Source organism: Balaenoptera acutorostrata, chromosome 15 (genome assembly GCF_949987535.1).
Source record: "Balaenoptera acutorostrata chromosome 15, mBalAcu1.1, whole genome shotgun sequence".
NCBI lineage: Eukaryota > Metazoa > Chordata > Mammalia > Artiodactyla > Balaenopteridae > Balaenoptera > Balaenoptera acutorostrata.
This window is the reverse complement of record NC_080078.1, coordinates 57,262,292-57,279,413: the sequence shown is the minus strand read 5'-3', so window position 1 is coordinate 57,279,413 and position 17,122 is coordinate 57,262,292. Positions and strand designations below refer to the sequence as shown.

Below are 17,122 nucleotides of genomic sequence, written 5' to 3'. Positions count from 1 at the left end.
TTCTAACCAACAGCTTCTGTGTTCTCCATATCATAATCCCTAAAATCACTGTGAATTTCCTGCATATTCTTCTCAAATCACCCCATTTCCTAGAACAAAAAGAAAAAGAACACGAAAATTCCTGAGAAATAACAGACACTCTCCAGGGACTCCGCTCTATCCTTGCTCTCTGTACAGACTAGGGACAACTACACATACCCGGGAGGAAGTCAAAAGCAAAATCATTTCTTGGGAGAATAACATCAGTGATCATATTAAATTGAGAGAAAGTGCACAGACCTCTCTAATACATTCTTCACCAAAGTGACCTAATGCTTCACACAAGAGGATCTCACAGTATGTTTAGTCAACTATGCAAAGTCTTTAAAAGCAGTAAATATCTGCATTTTAGTTCATTTAAAGCAAGGGTTCTCAAAACCTGGCTGCACACCGGAATCACCTGGGAGATTTTTTAAAACCTCTATGCTTTTGCTGTATTCTGATCAACTGCACCCTAGTTGATTCCAATTTGCTGTCAAGGTTAAGGACCACTGACTTGAAGCATGTTTTTCAAACATCAGATAATGACTCACCAGAGTAGAGAAATCAATGCAGTGGGCTGGGGCCAACAACTTTTTTAATTAAAAAATAAATAAAAGAATGGAACAGACTAGAAGAAAATATCAGAATGTATTGCTCCTAGTGCAGATACATATATTCTCAAGAAATTTTTCAATTAAAAATATATAATTCTTGCTAACACATATATATGGAATCTAAAAAAAAAAAAAATGGTCACGAAGAACCTAGGGGCAAGATGGGAATAGAGACGCAGACCTACTACAGAATGGACTTGAGGATATGGGGAGGGGGAAGTGTAAGCTGGGACAAAGTGAGAGAGTGGCATGGACATATATAGACTACCAAATGTAAAATACATAGCTAGTGGGAAGCAGCCGCATAGCACAGGAAGATCAGCTCGGTGCTTTGTGACCACCTAGAGGGGTGGGACAGGGAGGGTGGGAGGGAGGGAGACGCAAGAGGGAAGAGATATGGGGATATATGTATATGTATAACTGATTCACTTTATTACAAAGCAGAAACTAACACACCATTGTAAAGCAATTATACTCCAATAAAGATGTTAAAAAATATATATATAATTCTTGACAATACTACCCAGACTGATCTACAGATTCAGTGTAATCACTATCAAAAATTCCATCTGCCTTTTTGGTAAAAATTGACAAACTGATTCTAAAATTCAAATGGAAATGCAAAGGACATAGAATAGCCAAAACAATCTTGAAAAAGAACAAACTGGAGGACTCACGTTTTCCAATTTCAAAACTTAATACAAAGCTGTGGTAATTAAGACAGTATAGTACCGGTATACAGATAAACATATAAATCAACAGAATAAAATTGAGAATTCAGAAATAAATCGTAACATTTGTCAGGTGATTTTTGACAAGGGTGCCAGGACAATTCAATGGGGGAAAGAATAGCCATAGCCTTTTCAAAAAATGTTGCTGAGATGACTGGAAATCCACACATAAAGGAATGAAGTTGGACCCCTACCTCACGCCATATACAAAAAGGATCAAAGACCCAAATCTATGAGATAAACTATAAAACTCTTCAAAGAAAACATAGGGGTAAATCTTCTTAGATATGACAACAAAAGTACAAGCAACAAAAAAAGAGAAACGGGACTTCAACGAAATTAAAAACCATAAGTTTTTAATTAAAATTTCAGAAAGTTTAATTTAAAACTCAGTTTCAAAGGACACCAGCAAGAAAGTAAACACAACACATAAAATGGTAAAAATTATTTGTAAAGTATATATCAGATAAGGGACTCATATGTCAAATATATTAAGAAAGCTTACAACTCAACAATAAGAAGACAATCCAATTTACAAATGAGCAAAGGATTTGATAGACATTTCTCCAAAGAAGACATACAATTGGCCAAAAAGCACATGAAAAGATGCTCCACACCATTAGGAAAATGCAAATAAAAACCACAAGACACACTTCACACCCACTGTGATGGCTATACTCGAAGACAGACAATAATGCATGTGGAGAAATTGGAACCATCATAAATTGCTGATGCACCCACTTTGCAAAAGTTTGGCAGTTCCTCAAAATTTTAAACACAGAATTACCATATAATCCAGTAATTCCACTCCTTGATATTTACCAAAGAAAATTAAAAACATGATCACACAAAAACATGTACATGAATGTACACAGCAGCATTATTCATAATAGCTGAAATCTAGAAACAACCCAAATGTCCATCAACTCATTAATGGATAAACAAAATGTGGCACTGATTCTTGCGACAAGGTGGATGAACCATAAAAGCATTATGCTAAGTAAAAAGCCAATCACAAAAGACCACATATTGCATGATTCCATTTATATGAAATGTCCAGATAAGGCAAAATCACAGAAATAGAGTACAGATTAGTGGTTGCCAAGGCCTGGTAGGGGGAGGGAAGAAAGGGGAATGACTGCTAATAGGTATGGGGTTTCTCTTTGGGGTGAAAAAAAATGTTCTGAAATTAGATAGTGGTGATGGTTACACAAATCTAAAAACAACTGAAGCGTACCTTTCAAAGGGTAGACTTTATGGTGTGTGAATTATATCTCAATAATGCTTTTTTTTAAGGCTATTCAGTCAAGTGCCCCTTCCCTATCATTCCCACAGAACCTCTTATGGTTCCTTTACCATACAATAAAAAGGTTATTTATTCGTACTAACTCAAAGGCCTTACTTCCGAGCCTTGTATTTCATGACCAGATCACAAGATCGCTTTGGGTATCACAACTAATTTTTCTAGTCAGTGAAATAGAAATAGAAAATATCAGAATACACAGCATATACTGTTTTTATGACACTTGTTTTTGAGATACACACACACAGACACACAGACATATACATGTTGATGAAAAATGAGTCAGTCAAAACAAAGTCTGGAAAATATATTTTAGGAGTTGATTGACACCTATTCAAGAAACAAAACAAGGGACTTCCTTAGCGGTCCAGTGGTTAAGACTCTGCGCTTCAAATGCAGGCGGGCTCAGGTTCGATGCCTGGTCGGCGAACAAGGATCCCGCAAGCCGCTTGGTGTGGCGCCAAAAAAAAAAAAAAAAAAAAGAAACAAAACAATAAGTACAAGATCTCAGAGTCAAAAACAAATTGCAAGAAAATTGAAACCACTTTGTAGCATCACCCTAGGCAATGAACTAAACATGAGAAAAAGTGAACTGGGGACTTCCCTGGTGGCACAGTGGTTAAGAATCCACCTGTCAATGCAGGGGACACGGGTTCAAGCCCTGTTCTGGGAAGATCCCACATGCTGTGGAGCAACTAAGCCCGTGTGCCACAACTACTGAGCCTGCACTCTAGAGCCCAAGAGCCACAACTACCAAGCCCGCGTGCCACAACTGCTGAAGCCCACACACCTAGAGCCCAGGCTCCACAACAAAAGAAGCCACCACAATGAGAAGCCCACGCACCGCAACGAAGAGTAGCCCCTGCTCGCCACAACTAAAGAAAGCCTGCGCGCAGCAGCAAAGACCTAACGCAGCCAAAATATAAATTAATTAAAAAAAAAAAAAAAGAAAAAGTGAATTGGACCCCATGTCTGTTTTTATTGATCAAGTGAAATAATAAAAGATTCCTTACCCCCATTTACCTCCCAGGACTTCTGTGTGGGTTCAGAGGAGCCTCCTGCTCCTAGGATGTTCAGGATCCCTGCTGGAAATGCAGGGCCCCAATTTACACTGGGTGTCAAAAAGCAGGTACAAAGAGGAGAACAGAAAGGGGAAAATCGATATTGCTAGTATATTGTTTATCTTCACAGGGATGAAAAAATAACGAGAAACAAGAACCCACAAAACTTCTCTGAGGGAGAGAACATTTTCAAAGACTGAGAGTCAGAATCCTTGACACAAAAGATGCAAACAGCACAGAATATCTGAACCTGAAGGAAAGATATAACTTGTATAATTCCTTCCAGCAAGAAATTTGAGGTCATCCTTAAATCAGCATAGAAACTGAATTTGGAGAATTACCACAAAAACAGGGACAGATTCTACCAAGAATTTTTTTTATGGTACATAAAATTCCAGGGTCAATGTCAAGGTGACAAACTTTGTTTATTCAAAACACTATGTATATTGTAATTTAGTGAAAAAGACATTGAAAATAGGATACTTTACTATCATTAAAGATTATAAACAATAATGCATTCCAATAAATATTGAAAATAAGAAGGACCACTACCACTTAAACTACCATTTAAACCTGTTCTGTAAGTACTCTGCAGTTTATATTAAGAAAAAGAAGTATTTAAGAAGAAAAAAAAACAAATGATGGTTTGCAGCTATTATGACTGCCTATTTAAGAAACTAAAGAGAATCAACTGAAAAGTAAGAATAACAGAGTTTGGTTAGGTAGTACACCAGGCACGGTGCTATTTCATTTTCCTTGCTGACACACAAAATGACTCTGTTTCCCAGCTCCCTTGCATTTAGGATAGGGCCAAGAGACTGTGGAAGAAAATACTACTAACTCCAAGCTTGACCCATAAAAAAATCTTCCACACACAAAATTTGCCAAAGTCTGGCAAACTTAGAGGCCAGATTTTGAAGTTAATTGTGTTATAAGGTGGAAGGAGTCTAAATCCCCAACTCACCAGTTAGGGGAGAACCACCTAGAAAAATGTGAGCAAGAAATAACTTTTTATTTTGTTAAGTGTGCAGATTTTGGCTAGCGTTAACTAAGCTGAACAACATAGGAGGTCAGTTACAAGAGATACAGACTACATGCAGTATACTTGCTTTACACCAATTAGGAAATAGTGTATATGTAAGGGAGAAGGAGGAAAATCACCTCATTCTAAATAGCAAGTATTTTAAAATAAAGAGCAATCAATAAGTGATCTGTAGACCATACATTAGGAAGAATCTAAAAAATGAGAGCTATTAAAGATCTGTATGAATCAAAAGATTTGTTTATGGACAGAACAATTCAATATTATAAAGATGAAAAGTCTCCCCAAATTAACAAACATTCAATGAAACTGCCCATTAAAAGTTATTTTGAAACCCTAAACTGAAACATACTGGGAAAAAAATTGAGCATAGGCACTATTACATAGTAAAGCCTACTATAAAGTGATTATTATGATGAAAATAGCAAGGTCATGGCTAAGGAATACACAGATAAATGGAATAACACAATAAGTCCCATGACAGATATAAGGATTCAGCATGTGGTTATGGTTAATAAGTTAATAAGAATGAATTAATGAATAAATGGTGTTGGAATTAATGTAGAGAAAAAAAATCCTTACTTCATACCATACTCTAATACAAATACTAATTATAGCTGAATATTAAAAAAAGAACTAAGAGAAAATATACGTGCATATTTATAAAATCTTGGGATAGAGAAGGCATGGGAAGGATAAACAACTGACAGATTTGAATTCAAAGCATACAGCATATATTCACAACTTATGACCAAAAAATGCAAATTTTTTTAATTTATTTTTTTATTGAAGTATAGTTGATTTACAATGTTGTGTTAATTTCTGCTGTACAGCAAAGTGACTCAGTTATACACATATACACATTCTTTATATTCTTTTCCATTATGGTTTATCCCAGGATATTGAATATAGTTCCCTGTGCTATACAGTAGAACCTTGTTTTTTATCCATTCTATATGTAATAGTTTGCATTTACTAACCCCAAACTCCCACTCCATTCCTCCTCTACCCCCTCCTCCCCCTTGGCAACCACAAGTCTGTTCTCCATGTCTATGAGACTGTTTCTGTTTCACAGATAAGTTCATTTGTGCCGTATTTTAGATTCCACATATAAGTGATATCATATGATATTTGTCTTTCTCTTTCTGACTTACTTCATTTAGCATGATAATCTCTAGGTGCATCCGTGTTGATGCAAATGGCATTATTTTGTTCTTTTTTATGGCTGAGTAGTATTCCATAGTATATATGTACCACATCTTCTTTATCCATTCATCTGTCAATGGACATTTAGGTTGCTTCCATGTCTTTGCTACTGTGAACAGTGCTGCTATGAACATAGGAGTACATGTATCTTTTTTTTAATTTTTAAAATTATTTATTTACTTATTTATTTATCCGTGTTGGGTCTTAGTTGCAGCACACGGGATCTTCACTGCAGCATGTGGGGTATTTTGTTGCAGTGCACGGGCTTCTTTCTAGTTGTGGCGCAGGGGCTCCAGAACACGCAGGCTCAGTAGTTGCGGCACACGGGCTCTCTAGTTGTGGCGCACAGGTTCTCTAGTTGTGGCGCGTGGGCTCTCTAGTTGTGGCACACGGGCTCCAGAGCACGTGGGCTCAGTAGTTGCGGAGCGCGGGCATAGCTGTGGAGCGCAGGCATAGCTGTCCCGCAGTATGTGGATCTTAGTTCCCTGACCAGGGATCGAACCCGTGTCTCCTGCATTGGAAGGCAGATTCTTAACCACTGGACCACCAGGGAAGTCCCTGTATCTTTTTTTTTTTTTTTTTAAAGAAATTTATTTATTTATTTATTTTTGGCTGTGTTGGGTCTTCGTTTCTGTGCGAGGGCTTTCTCCAGTTGCGGCGAGCGGGGGCCACTCTTCAGCGCGGTGCGCGGGCCTATCACTGTCGCGGCCTCTCCCGTTGCGGAGGACAGGCTCCAGACGCACAGGCTCAGTAGTTGTGGCTCACGGGCTTAGTTGCTCCGTGGCATGTGGGATCTTCCCAGACCAGGGCTCGAACCCATGTCCCCTGCATTGGCAGGCGGATTCTACCACTGCGCCACCAGGGAAGCCCCCCTGTATCTTTTTGAATTATAGTTTTGTCAAGATATATGCCCAGGAGTGGGATTGCTAGATCGTACAGTAATTCTATTTTTAGTTTTCTGAGGAACCTCCATACTGTTTTCCATAGTGGCTGCACCAACTTACATTCCCACCAACAGTGTACGAGGGTTCCCTTTTCTCCACACCCTCTCTAGCATTTGTTTAAAAGATGCAAATCTTAATATCATATTTCTCAAACAAAGTGAAAGCAGGATCAAATGTAACACGTCTAGCAGCATCAACTTTACTCAAAGATTAGGGAGGAAAAGTGTTTCATGTTAAACCAAGCACTGATGTTTCTGGAATAGAATATAAACTTTACATTAATTTTAGATAAAAAGACTTAAAAGTGTCATGCTTTTTATAGTCCGTAACACTTCAAAATATGCATATATTCCCCCCGTATCATACTTCTATGGAATAATTTGTGAAGCAATGTCTTAATATAGCAAGAGCTCCTGAGGGACTTCCCTGGTGGTCCAGTGGGTAAGACTCCGCACTCCCAATGCAAGGGGCCGGGGTTCGATCCCTGGTCGGGGAACTAGATCCTGCATGCATTTAGCAACTAAGAGTTCGTGTGTCACGACTAAGGAATCTGCATGCCGCAACTAAGAGTCCACGTGCCTCAAGAGCTCACGCGACCAAAATAAATTAATTAATTAATTTTAAAAAAAAGGAAGAGCTCTTGATAATAAAACATGAACTCAAACTTTTTTTGTCTTTTGGCTGTACCACACGGCATGTGGGATCTTAGTTCCCCGACCAGGGATGGAACCCACGCCCCCTGCACTGGCAGTGTAGAGTCTTAACCACTAGACCACCAGGGAAGTCCTGAACTCAAACTTTTCAGCACTGACCACATAAGTATTACTATGAAGCAGGGATAAGCAAACTTTCTACAAGAGCCAGATAGCAAATATTTTAGGCTTGCAGGTCATATGGTCTCTTGAATGGGCATGACTATGTACCAGTGAAACCTGATTTACAAAAACAGGTGCTGGTGGTTACCCAATCAGCAGCATCCTCATCATCTGGGAACTGGTTAGAAATGCAGACCAGGCCCCATCCCAGACCTTCTGAATGAGAAACTCTCAAGTTTAAGATCTATCATGTTAGACAAGGAAGAGGCTGTACTCCCAACCAGGTGATATGCCTTTGGAGACAGCAAAGAATTTAAGCCAGCACTGCAGAGGGGAAAAGAAAGCCACACCGAATTGGAGACTGAAATCCCAACTACAGCGGAATTGTGAGAAACAGCGTTTCAAGCAGTGCTTTTCATCAGAAGCGGGGGAGAAGACCATCCACAGAGTCATTATACCAAGAACTCTGTAATGAAGCCTTGGTCCAGAATGGAAAAGTTAATGCAGGTTTAATTAACGCTGCGGCCTGTATGTCTTCACTTGAACAAAGGGAAGCCACCTCAAAGGAAGCCTGTATAAAAGAAATGTGCATGTGTTGGGGTAGGGGGTTGTGGGAGGATCCTGCAGGAATAAATGACGGAAAGGAAGGAACAAAGGACCCAAGCTGGGGTGCAGAGAAAAAAACACTGAGCCTGGAATGAACAACAGGATGGATAAGAGGAGGCAGGAGAAAGCGAGGAGGATCTGTTCTCCTTCAGCCTCAGCATGTACCCTCCACACTGCCCCAGAGTTTCCTACAATGCACATCTCTACAAGTCACTCCCTTCTGGGAATTTCTTGGTGGTCTTCCAGACAAAATTCAAGCCCCATAATATAGTATCAAAAGGACCTTTAAGCTCTGTACACCCTTTCCACCTACCTCATCCTCAGCCTCCCTCCAACCATCCTGCCACATTCAACCCCTCTCACAAGCCCCTCCACCTTTACTCATGCCACTCCCACCTCCCCCTCCCCCACACCCACCCAAGGAGCATGGCAATCAGGCCAGCCCTGGGTCAAATTCTGACTCAGCTACTATGACCTTGGGCAAGGAACTGCCCACCACCAACTTCAGCATCCTCAGATGTAACATGGGAATAGTAATACCTATTTCCATAGAGCTGCTGTGATTAAATGCCATTAATAAACACAGGAAGTGCTAGGCAAAGCACCTGTTGACCAACTGACACTAGTTTCTCTGCACTCTTCTATGCCAACAGGAGCTAAGAAACACAGACCTTCAGGCAAGACTTGGGAATAGCATTCTATCATTGAGGGTCCCAAGGTTTATTGGAGCATTAAGAGCAGAATTCAAGACCCAAGAGTTAAACTAGAAAAGTTTATCAAGTTCCAGTTCCTTCACTGATAAGATGCAGACCAGAACCACGTTGGCTGCCAGCTGTTGAAACCAACAATAGTGACCTCAAGTGTTCAGCACATAGTCAATACCCATTGGCACCATCATTATTGCACTGGTCCTATCACATGGGGCTCACTGTCTAGTCTTTCTTGGGTCCCCTCTACTGCTTAGAGAGGTTCCTGGAGAGAAGAGTTTTAAACTGCTCTTGAGTTCAACTTAGAAGATGGGAAGATTCAACTCTGTAAGAGTCACATGCACATAAATGAGAGAGAGGTGGCCACCCAGATGGGTGAACCTCCACCAGGCACTCATTGAGATGCCCCAGGGCAAGTGACACAAGGAGACGGAAGGATCAGCTGCTTTGGGAAAAACCTGTGGAAAGAACCTGTGAATAAAGAAGGCTTTCTGGACCACAGACCATAAAAAGCCATGGTTTGTGGCAACCAGGCAACATGAGGCCCAGTGCAACCCTGAGCCCCTCACTGAAGGAGGAGACTGAAGAACTCATCAAGGGTACAGAGAAACAATGATGAAGGAAGAACTGGAGTCAAGACCATGGCCAACAGGAAGAGGCTGCGAGCTGCACTCTTAAGTTGCTGAAAAGTTCACAGGCAGTGAGACTACTTGATTGAAGTCCTAAGTATGATCCTCCATGAGCCTATGCAGTATCCACTACTGTACCCATTACACTTGAATACTTAGATATTTCTGTATACAGTGTATATGCAAATCATGTCTACCACACTTCCCAAGACGTCGGGACTTGTCAGAGGCCATTTTTGATGAATCCAAATTTTCGCTTTTTGTGTTACCTTTAGATTTTAGGCCTGCATAACAACAACAACAACAAAAAAATATGAAATAAAGCAAAAGATGCTTATGAAAAAACAAGCAGATGGAACTTTCCCTCATGGGGTAAATTTTCAAGGAAGGTCTTAGAGGCCACCTAGACTTGAGGTGAGGGACTTACCTGCCTGAGGTCAGAAGAGAGAATTAAGACAAAGGACAATGAGAAGTTCCCAAGAAGAGTTACATTTCCATGGAAGAAGACCTTCCCCTAAACATCCACCCTCTCCTTACCACTGCATTTAGTTGCATCAGGTTGGCATGGCAACTTAACATATCATGTGGATGTGGCTCCTGGGGCAGCCACTTTCCTTCTAGGTGCTTAGGCCAGAAACCCTGACGTTGCCCTCAACTCCCTCTCTCACCCCCCACAGACGGTCCATCAGCAATCTCCTCAGCCCCACCTCACAATCCGACACTTCTCACCACCACCCCACCGGCACCCACCTCCACTCAATCACCATCTTCAGCCCTCTACTAGCTGCCTGCCCTGCAGCCCTACCCTGCTCACCCTGACTTCATTCTATTCTCACACATCAACAACCAGCATGTCTCTATCCCTCCTCTATTCAAAATTCTCCAATGGCTCCTACCCAGCCTCAAAGTAAAATCTACAGGCCTTCCTAGGTGCCACGCAGCCTTAAATGATTCAACTCCCATTGTCTTTCAGATCTCAGTCATTCTCTCTTTCTCCTGCCTCAGGGCCTTTGCATCTGCAGTTTCCTCCACGGCAATGCTCTTCCCCCAGATATCCATATGACTCACTTCCTTCACATCTTCACTCAAAGATGACTCAGAGCTTCCCGTTCTACATTTCCTACAATTTCAGCTCCCACGGCAACACTTAATACCCCCAATCCTGCCAGATTCTTCTTCAGAGCACAAAGTCTCATTGTCTGCCTCCACACTAGAGTGTGAGCTCTGTGTGGGGAAGAAATCTCCATGCAGCATCTGGAGCACCAAGGTAGTTACCTGGTACACAGTCGGCAGTCAATACATGTATTAAATGTGGGGAGGCCTGTGAAAAGCATAAGCTGCAAGCAGACCTCAATTCTTACAGAGACAACAACCTAGAACCGGTGACAAAACAACAGGCCAGAAATAGCAAAGCCAGGGAGAAAATGAAGAGAGTGCCATAAGGTGCACAAAGGACCAGTTTAAACCGCTTAGTAGTAGCTCACAGCTTAACCTGAAGCAGGAATGCTCCCCAGCAAAAGAAAAAAAGCAAGCCCAGACTCAGGCCCTCTGGGGAGAGAATAACTGGAAAAACAGCAGGGAATGAAAATGAATTAATGAGGTTACCTGGCACTGGGAACAGACTAGCACGTTGGGAGTTTTTTAGGCAAGGCCTGGAAACAGGTCAGAGAAGGACTGCAAAATGTTTAAGTTAAAATAGCATGAGGGACTTCCCTGGTGGCGCAATAGTTAAGAATCCGCCTGCTAATGCAGGGGACACGGGTTCGAGCCCTGGTCCGGGAAGATCCTACATGCCGCGGAGCAACTAAGCCCGTGCACCACAACTACTGAGCCTGCGCTCGAGAGCCTGTGAGCCACAACTACTGAGCCCATGTTCCACAACTACTGAAGCCCGCGCGCCTAGAGCCTGTGCTCCACAACAAGAGAAGCCACCCCAATGAGAAGCACGAGCACGGCGACAAAGAGTAGCCCCCGCTCACCGCAACTAGAGAAAGCCCGCGCGCAGCAACTAAGACCCAACACAGCCAATAAATAAATAAATAAATAAATAAAACAGCATAAGAGGATTAAATAAAAATAAGTTTTTAAAAAGCTTTCATTTACAAGTACAAAGCACTATATAATTGCAAATTATGACTGATGATTTTTAATTCCCTTAACCATAATGGGAAAAACCCTTAAGTCACCAGTGATGCCAGAAATGAGTACCCAAATGGATCCCAGGTTTGTCTCTGGAGACACTGAAGATGGTGGCAATAACCAACTCAGGATTTCCAGTATCCAACACACTAGACCTTAGGCTACTTGAAGGCAAAAGATTGGGTTTTAGTCAATAATATTTGGATTAACAGCACTTGTCACCAAATTAGCTGATGTACATCTAACTCATTTCTGCAATGCTATTATAAATCCACTAGCCTTTGCTACACAAACCAGATAGGCAGTGTGGCATGAAACCTAGCAAAACTCTATCCAATATTCTAGACAGGTACTTTCATAAGCATTTTTGAAACATCCTAACAGACATTAAAACTCGGCTTGACTGTGCCACATTCAGAAAACACAACTGCCACAAAACCATCTTTGGGAGCGGGGGGGAACTACTATGAAAAGTTATTGAAATACCTAGTTTCTTTAAAAAAAAAAAATCACTCCCCACTCCAAGCAAAGAAACCAAAAGAGAAATGCCCTGGTATTCAAAGAAAGAAGCTGGTCACCATTTTGGCAACGATATAGTCTAGAAAGCAGATAGCTCATGTTCAGGCTGTCAGGTGAAACAGATTGTCAACTGGACACACCTACTCACCCCCTTTTAACTAACAGGTGTGTCATGAGGGCTTACACTGTGCACACCCACTGTTGGGCTTCTAAAAGGCAGGTGCCCAAAAGCTATTAAATTTTGGATGAGTGAAAAGAGACCAGTAGTGATAGGTTCACAAGTGACCCTGACAGAGTCAACCATGACCCTGTACAGAATTCAGAATTTCTGAGCCAAAAGGCCCTTTTTATAAATCTCACCAGGCTCACCTTCAGGGGCCAAGTGGGCCAAGTCATATGCAAAGGTGAAAAGGCAGGTCTAGACAGCTTGGAAGGGCGAGGCCCCAGTCCAACAGCATTCAAATGCAAAAATATAAAAATTAAAATGTTCCAACCATCCGTGATTCTAACCTCTGGCTTCAGAGAGGAAGAAACTGGGTGAGGGAGATCACATGCCAATTAATGACAGCTCAAACCAGACTGTGCACGTCCTCACACTGCCCAGCCTTCTCTGCACACAGACGTCCAAATATCAGCAGGGACAGCATCTTCCCCCTCCTCTCTCCCATCACTGCACGACTAAAAGTAGTCAGCAACTGCTAATGCCTCAGACCCAGAAATCCCTTATAAGTGACTTTCTTCCACCTGCAGTTGCCTTCACTTACCCTTTGGGTTGACAATCAAGAATTTCCCATCAGTCATGCTTAAAACCCCCAGCCTGTAGGCCGAATCCCTATCAGCTGCCCATCAAAGGGACATCTAGAGTCATAGGAAGGAGAAAATTCTGCGCCCATAAACTAGTCACACTCGAAAATGACAATTTCTCTTTCCAGCAAGGTGGCAACAAGGGGTACCGCGACCCCCGGGGAACTGGCCAGACAGAAAGGCCCTGGGGTCGGAGCGAGAGCTCCTAAATACTCGGCGCAGCCATTGTAGGGGAGAAAGGAGGCAAAAATGTAAAAGGCACCCCCCTCCGCTGCCCCTCTTGATGGCCCTGCATTCCTGGGGGCACGGAGATGCCCGCGCGCACCGCCTGCGGAGGGCCGACCGGAGAGCGACCCCAGGCCGCGCGGGCCGAGGGCCGGGAGGGAGGCGGCGGGGACCGGGTCCCCGGGGGACCCCACTCGCCTCCCCGCGGCGCGGCCTCAGGGCCCGAGCGCACGGCGGCTCCGGCCGCAGGCAGGGGTGAGCGCCCGGGGGCCCGGCGGGGCTGCGGGTCGCCGGGCATCCCGGGGCCCCGCGGTCAGGGTGGTCGGGGGACCCCGGAGACGGGCTGGGGTGTGGGGGCGCAGGCCGCGCCGCTGACAGCGCGCGGGGGCCGTGCCTGGCCGGCCTCGTGGGCGCGGCGGGCCCCTCGCGGCCAGGCCCAGCAGGCGCGGCCCGCGGGACGGGCGGGGGGCGCGGCGGCCCGGCTCTCACCTGGCTGCAGACCGCTGGGCTCCCGTCCTGCCGCCACGCCTCGGCTCCGCAGTAACCGCCGCAGCCTATGGTCCCAGCAACAGCCGCCTGCAAAATGGCGCCGCGGAGGGGCGGGCCAGGGGCGGGGAGCCGCAGAGCCGCCCGCCCCCGCGCCGGCCCGGACCCACCTCCCTCTCCGCGCCAGACCCCCGCCCTCTGGCCTCCTCCGAGGGAGGGGCTCCCCGTCAGCGCCTGCTAAGCTAGGCGAGCCGCTTGGCACCCCAGGCGCCCCCCCTCGTCGTCCTTTCCGCCCGCCACGTTCATTTTATTTCCCGCCCCCCTGCGTGGAAATCGCCCCCCTTCTCGTGCCTTCCAGTCACACCTGCTTCTGGGGACACACCTGGAATACGGAGTGCTCGCCCGTAGTCTCCCCCTCCTCGTACCCCCTTTTTACCCAGCCTGACACCGAGCCCTGTCATTTCTCGGTGAAGATAAGCAATCTGCGGCGCCTTGGGCTCAGTGGTTTGGATGTCAAGGCACTTTCACCGTTTCTCCAGTTAGGCTGTCAGGTTTTTTAACTTACTGGGGAAGAGATCCTCATTACATTATACAAACACAGTAATATAGACCGAGGCTTCTCAGACTCTCCTGAGGGTCGTGTTTAAATGCTGGTTTTGATTCCGTGGGTCAGGGTGCAGCCCGAAATTCTGCATTTCTAAAAAGCCCCCTGGTGATGCCGCTGGGTAAGGGCGGCTGAGCGGAAAGGCCTCAGGTAAATCCGTGGCCCTCAATCTTTAGCGCGTCGCAACTTCACCTTAACTGCCTCAAGATGCACGTGGCTGGGCCCCACCGCCAGGGCTTCTGAGGCCAGAGGTGTGGAGTGAGGCTCCAGATTTTGCATTTCTGGCAAGTTCCCAGGTGATGATAATGCTGTTCTCTGGGGTTCACCCTTTGAGAGCCACTACTGAAGACTATCTGAACACGTGGCCAAACAAATGAACAAACAAAAACCTAATAATTAGCACTCTCATAGCACTTTCCATCTTGAGGCCACAGTCTAGGTGCTATTACAACCGAGTAATAACCGACTAGTGCCCCAAGCAACTCGAGAGAGCTAAAGAACCGTGGACGGTGTCTGACCTTACATGGGGAGGAGCAGATTTTATCATCAGAGTTTTCTGCCTGTTTTACACAGTTTGGGGGACTCGATGTTATAGATATCACAGATATCGATGGGGAGGCGGGGGAGTGACCATCAACTGTGGGAATTTTATAAAATAGAGAGATGTGGTCCAAGTCTTTGAGAATCAATGATGTCATCCTATTTACTTCTCTAATAACTTGTATTTTAAAATGCAAGAGTTGGCTTGTAAAATTCAGTACACCCTGGAACACCAGGTGTTTTGATTCACATTGAAGATGGAGAAAATAAGGGACAAAAATTCTGTGACCAGCACCTAGAGAAAAATTCACACTGCCCTGTCCATCTAACATCTCTACCATCCTCCTATACCAGAGAGAGCCTTTTCCAGCCAAACTTTTTTTTCGGCGGGGGGTGTGGGGGGCTCGGGGGAGGGGGGTGTCGGTGTGGAGCCGCAAAGGAGGTACTAAGTGTTTTATTCAGCCAGGGATGAGAGATCTCAGATAAAAGAAGGGTAGTTAACGGGACTTCCCTGGTGGTGCAGTGGTTAAGACTCCACCTGCCAATGCAGGGGACATGAGTTGGAGCCCTGGTCCGGGAAGATCCCACATGCCAGGGAGCAGCCAAGCCCGTGAGCCACAACTACTGAGTCTGAGCTCTAAAGCCCGCTAGCCGCAACTACAGAAGCCTGCGCGCCTAGAGCCCGTGCTCTGCAACAAGAGAAGCCACTGCAGTGAGAAACCTGAGCACCGCAAGGAAGAGTAGACCCTGCTCGCCGCAACTAGAGAAAGCCCGAGCGCAGAAACAGGAGAGCTAACTGTTGCATCCTCAGGGTCTCCCTCTCCCTCACTTACAGATTTTCTCTATCCTAAAAAAACTTCCTCTGTCCTGGCCTCTCCCACCTTCCTGCCTGTCTTCCTTCCTGTCCTCCCCATCACTCCTCAGGTGCTGTCACTCTCTGCTTTCTTCGATGTCACCAGTGACCTTCTAGTTGCCAAATCCAGTTACCTGTTTGCAGTCCTTTTCTTCCTTGATGGCTCTGTAACATTCCATTGACTTCTCCCTCTTTCTCAAAACTCTTCTCTAGCAATAATACCACTGGGTCTTGCAATTTTTCCTACACCCCCCCCCCGCCACTTCCCTCTCAGTGATGTAAGAGTTACCTATGCTCACCTCTAAAAATGTTTGTTTTCCTTAGTATTTCCTTTCTCTCCATCTTTTCCCCTGCCCTGTCCTTCTCCAAAGATCAGCCATCTCCTCATGACTCCCAAATCTCTCTCCAGACCAGACAGACATCTTTCTGAGCTTCTAGGCACACATTTCCAATTATCCTCCAGATAACTTCTCCTGGATATTATCCAGGAATTTGTTTTTTCTAGGATTTTTCTTTTTAATATTTATTTACTTATTTATTTAGGCTGCGCCGGGTCTTCGTTGAGGCATCTTCATTGTGGCATGCGGACTTCTTGGTAGCAGCATGCAAACCCTTAGTTGTGGCCTGCAGGATCTAGTTCCCCGACCAGGGATCTAACCCGGGTCCCCTGCATTGGGAACATGGAGTTTTCTCACCAGGGAAGCCCCCAGGAATTTTAAATATGGCCCCTCCACCGCTGAACTCATTATTCTCTTCTCACAAACTTGCTTCTATCTGGGGTTTCTCATTTTGCCACCAGAAACTTTGAAATCAACTTTGACTGTCACCTATGGTCAACTGGAGTGGGGAAGTGTGTCTGGAATTCTCTTCTCTGTGTCCACCATCCCAAACCCTCACTTGTTCTTCCTCAGACTGTTGAAAAAGCTTCTCTCTGGCCTCTTGGCCTCAAGAGTTTCTCCCAAAGCCATCCTTGTAATCATGTCAAAGCACAGAACTGACCACCTGACACCCCTCCTAGAAATTCTTCAGGGCCTCCTGGTCTACAGAACAACTGGGTAAAAAGAAACAGAATATAGACTGTTTCCCAGGACAGCATTCAAGATCCATCTCTGTCGTCTCCAGCTGCTTTTCTTTTTTTTCTGTACAAAGTACTACTTTTTACTGCTGGCAGACTGGAGTTGATGTCAGAGGCTGACCCTGACTTAACATTGCCAGGGTTTTTGTGAGGATTAAAATGCTTATTTAGTGCTTGAATACATCCATATTTATATAT

General features: G+C 44.6%; 1 protein-coding gene across 2 annotated transcripts in view; it reads right to left on the bottom strand.

Annotated features, from left to right (window-relative positions):
• Window positions 1-13,955, bottom strand: part of SLC23A2 (solute carrier family 23 member 2) — a 141,905-nt gene extending 127,950 nt beyond the window's left edge. For both annotated transcript variants that reach the window (XM_057529468.1, XM_057529469.1), the window contains exon 1: window positions 13,856-13,955. The gene's annotated coding sequence lies outside the window, so the exon portion shown is untranslated. The remainder of the gene's footprint in view (window positions 1-13,855) is intronic.
• Window positions 13,956-17,122: the final 3,167 nt, after the last annotated feature.